Source organism: Cryptomeria japonica, unplaced genomic scaffold (assembly GCF_030272615.1).
Source record: "Cryptomeria japonica unplaced genomic scaffold, Sugi_1.0 HiC_scaffold_341, whole genome shotgun sequence".
Classification (NCBI taxonomy): domain Eukaryota; kingdom Viridiplantae; phylum Streptophyta; class Pinopsida; order Cupressales; family Cupressaceae; genus Cryptomeria; species Cryptomeria japonica.
In genome coordinates, this window is record NW_026729163.1 from 40,685 (window position 1) to 45,189 (window position 4,505).

General features: G+C 61.7%; 1 non-coding gene across 1 annotated transcript; it reads right to left on the reverse strand.

Moving 5' to 3' along the window:
* Positions 1–341: 341 nt before the first annotated feature.
* LOC131870674 (5S ribosomal RNA) lies at positions 342–460 on the reverse strand. The gene has a single exon (XR_009368978.1). It is a non-coding gene; the product is annotated as a 5S ribosomal RNA (ribosomal RNA).
* Between the last annotated feature and the right edge of the window lie 4,045 nt (positions 461–4,505).

Below are 4,505 nucleotides of genomic sequence, written 5' to 3' on the forward strand. Positions count from 1 at the left end.
GCTCACCTGTCCCGGGCGTCTGGTGCGGAACCTTAGAGTAAGAAACATCACCGTGCACCTTGGCCAACGTGCGCGACTCGACCGAGCGCGCACTGGCCGAGGTGCACACCGATTTCACCTGGGTGCGCGCGCAGCACCTCGGGCGCACCGGGGTGCGCGCACAACGCCCGGGTTGCACCGTGGCCTGTGTGCTCGGGGCGCCTCGGGTGCGCGCTCGGTGTCGCCCCCGCGCGCGCGGTAGTGCGGGCAGCGCACCCCGGCCCGGCCCGGCCCCGACGAGAACGCAAACGGGCAAAAGGTTTATTCAAATAGCATTGCGACGCCCGGCGAAAAACTAAAAAAGGGTGCAACACCGGGACTTCCCGGGAGGTCACCCATCCCAGTACTACTCCGGCCCAAGCGCGCTTAACTGCGGAGTTCTGATGGGATCCGGTGCACTAACGCTGGTATGATCGCACCCGTTATGAGCTTGTCGCAGTGTGTACTTAGCAAACCGCGACCCACGTGCGAATCCACCCCGGCCACCCACCCCCGTCGAGGTGCACACCCTCCCTCGCGAAGTGCGCCCCGTTCGCCAAGTGTGAGCCCTGCCCGGGTGCGCGCACCTTGCTAGGGCGTCGGGTGTGCACCCGGCCCGGCCTACGTGCGTGCACCTGGAGGGGGCGTCGTGTGCGTGCAGTGTCCCGTCTGCAACGCGGTGCCCACACACCACCTCGGGCGCAACGACCTGCGCTCACATGTGGGCCGAGTGCACCTTGGTGCATGTTCGGGGCGCCTCGGGTGCACGCTCGATCTTGCCCCGGTGCACCAAGGCGCTCGGTTTGCCCCGGGTGCGCACTTGGTGCAAGGTGGGCACCCAAAATAGGGATCAAGCACCAAAACACAAGTTTCGGGATGCAAAATGGGACCCAAGGACCACAAATGCGTTCCAAGACCCATGATGGGTCCACGAGAACAAAAATGTGTTCCGAGACTTAATAAACAAATATTGGGTTTTAGGAGAAGAAACATGCTCTGATGCCCAAAACGAGAATCGACCCCGAAAAGGCCACAGGCCAAAAGTGGGATGCGAGACAAAAAAAAATGGGACCCGAGGACCAAAATTGGGTTCCCAGGTCGAAGACAGGGCAACCGGACAAGAAACGACCTCTAAGGCTCGAAATGAGTCCCGACGACTAAAACTTGACAAGAAGCACCCATCAGGCACCCAACTCGACACCCATGGGATGCCGACCCACCCGGGCTTCCACCTAGCACACCTTGGCACCCACCCACCCTCGCACCCAACCTCGCACCCAACTTAGCACCTTTGAACCCACATTGGCACTCACCCTGACCCTGGCACCTTGGAACCCACATTGGCACTCACCTTGACCCTGGCACCCACCTTTGCACTCACCTTGGGACCCACCCTGGCTCCCACCTCGGCACCCACCCAGACACCCACCTTGGTTCCTTGGCACCCACCTTGGATCCTTGGCACCCACCCCGACACCCACCTTGGCACGCAACTTGGCTACTTGCCACCCACCTTGGCTCCTTGACGCCCACCCCGACAACCACCCCGTGACCTACCCTGGCTAGGGTTGGTGCACACCCACCCTGGTGCCCACCTTGGCACCCACCCTATGACCCACCTTGGCACGCACCTTAGTACCCACCCCGTTACCCACCCTAGGACCCACCCCGTGACCCACCTTGGCCAGGGTGGGTGCCTTGGTGCGCACAACTTGCCTGGGCTGCACACCAGGGCGGGCTCAAGATGGCACCCGCGTTCCGTTTTTTTCACTATCTTTCAAAACGGAAATTTTAAAATCTCATTTTTTTCTTTTTTTTGCCTTTTCTGGAAATTAGTGAAGGCAGCGCATCAAAGGTGCGCAATGCTGGTGCGAACCCGGGAGCGCTCCGATGTGTGCTCCAAGGTGCGGCGTGCACGAAGTCCGAGCCCGGTTTGCCCCGGGTGCGCACCTCGCGTGCACCTTCGCCGGGGTGAGCACCTTGGCTGGGTTGCGCGCCCTGGTGCGTACCAAGGAGCGCTCTGAAGTGTGCTCCAAGGTGCGGCGTGCACGAAGTCGGAGCCCGGTTTGCCCCGGGTGTGCACCTCGGGTGCGCACCTCGCGTGCACCTTCGCTGCGGTGGGCACCTTGGCTGGGTTGCGCGCCTTGGTGGGCACCATGCAGTGCACGAAGTCGGAGCCCGGTTTGCCCCGGGCGCGCACCTCCGCCAGGGTGGGCACCTTGGTGCGCACAACTTGCCTGGGCTGCGCATCAGGAAGGGCTCAAGATGGCACCCGCGTTCCGTTTTTTTCACTATCTTTCAGAACGGAAATTTTAAAATATCGTTTTTTTTTGCCTTTTCTGGAAATTAGTGAAGGCAGCGCATCAAAGGTGCGCAACGCTGGTGCGAACCTGGGAGCGCTCCGATGTGTGCTCCAAGGTGCGGCGTGCACGAAGTCGGAGCCCGGTTTGCCCCGGGTGCGCCCTGGTGGGCACCATGGTGCGCACCAAGGAGCGCTCCGAAGTGTGCTCCAAGGTGCGGCCTGCACGAAGTCGGAGCCCGGTTTGCCCCGGGTGTGCACCTCGGGTGGGCACCTTGGTGCGCATGCCTTGCCTGGGCTGCGCACCAGGGCGGGCTCAAGATGGCACCCGCGTTCCTTTTTTTTCACTATCTTTCAAAACGGAAATTTTAAAATCTCATTTTTTTTTGCCTTTTTCTGGAAATTAGTGAAGGCAGCGCATCAAAGGTGCGCACCTCGCTGCCCACCACGGTGCGCAACGCCGGTGGGCACCCGGGAGTGCTTCGAAGTGTGCTCCAAGGTGCTGCGTGCACGTTGTCGGAGCCCGGTTTGCCCCGGGTGCGCACCTCGCGTGCACCTTCGTCGGGGTGGGCACCTTGGCTTGGTTTGCCCCGGCTGCGCTCCGAAGCGGGGTTATTGGAGCGCCGCCTCTTTTTTTGTCGGAGCGTTTGGTGGGGTTTCTCGCATTGGCTCTTCCGAGGCCCGGTTGCCACCCTGGCGCGCACGAAGTCGGAAGTAGGGTTAATTGCCCGGGTGCGCACCTTTGCCAGGGTGGCACCTTACCTGGGCTGCGCACCAGGGCGGGCTCAAGATGGCACGCGCGTTCCGTTTTTTTCACTATCTTTCAAAACGGAAATTTTAAAATCTCCTTTTTTTTTTGCCTTTTCTGGAAATTAGTGAAGGCAGCGCATCAAAGGTGCGCACCTCGCTGCCCACCTTGGTGTGCTCTGAGGTGCGCACCCGGGAGCGCTACGAAGTGTGCTCCAAGGTGCGGCGTGCACGTTGTCGGAGCCCGGTTTGCCCCGGGTGCGCACCTCGCCTGCACCTTGGCCGGGGTGGGCACCTTGGCTGGGTTTGCCCAGGGTGCGCTCCGAAGCGGGGTTACTGGAGCGCCCCCTCTTTTTTTGTCAGAGAGTTTGGTGGGGTTTCTCGCATTGGCTCTTCCCAGGCCCGGTTGTTGGGTGCGCTCCCACCCTGGCGCGCGCGAAGTTGGAAGTTGGGTTAATTGCCCGGGCGCGCACCTTCGCCAGGGTGGGCACCTTGGTGCGCAAACCTTGGCTGGGCTGCGCACCAGGGCGGGCTCAAGATGGCACCAGCATTCCCTTTTTCTCACTATCTTTCAAAACGGAAATTTTAAAATCTCATTTTTTTTTTGCCTTTTATGGAAATTAGTGAAGGCATCGCATCAAAGGTGCGCACCTCGCTGCCCACCTTGGTGTGCTCCGAGGTGCCCACCACGGTGCGCAACGCCGGTGCGAACCCGGGAGCGCCCCGATGTGTGCTCCAAGGTGCGGCGTGCACGAAGTCGGACCCCGGTTTGCCCCGGGTGCGCACCTCGCGTGCACCTTGGTGCGCACACCTTGGCTGGGTTGCGCGGCCTGGTGGGCACCATGGTGCGCACCAAGGAGCGCTCCGAAGTGTGCTCCAAGGTGCGGCGTGCACGAAGTCGGAGCCCGGTTTGCCCCGGGTGCGCACCTTCGCCGCGGTGGGCACCATGGCGTGCACGAAGTCGGAGCCCGGTTTGCCCCGGGTGCGCACCTCGCGTGCACCTTCGCCGGGGTGGGCACCTCGGCTGGGTTGCGCGCCCTGGTGCGCACCAAGGAGCGCTCTGAAGTGTGCTCCAAGGTGCGGCGTGCACGAAGTCGGAGCCCGGTTTGCCCCGGGTGTGCACCTCGCGTGCACCTTCGCTGCGGTGGGCACCTTGGCTGGGTTGCGCGCCTTGGTGGGCACCATGCAGTGCACGAAGTCGGAGCCCGGTTTGCCCCGGGCGCGCACCTCCGCCAGGGTGGGCACCTTGGTGCGCACAACTTGCCTGGGCTGCGCACCAGGAAGGGCTCAAGATGGCACCCGCGTTCCGTTTTTTTCACTATCTTTCAGAACGGAAATTTTAAAATATCGTTTTTTTTTGCCTTTTCTGGAAATTAGTGAAGGCAGCGCATCAAAGGTGCGCAACGCTGGTGCGAACCTGGGAGCGCTCCGATGTGTGCTC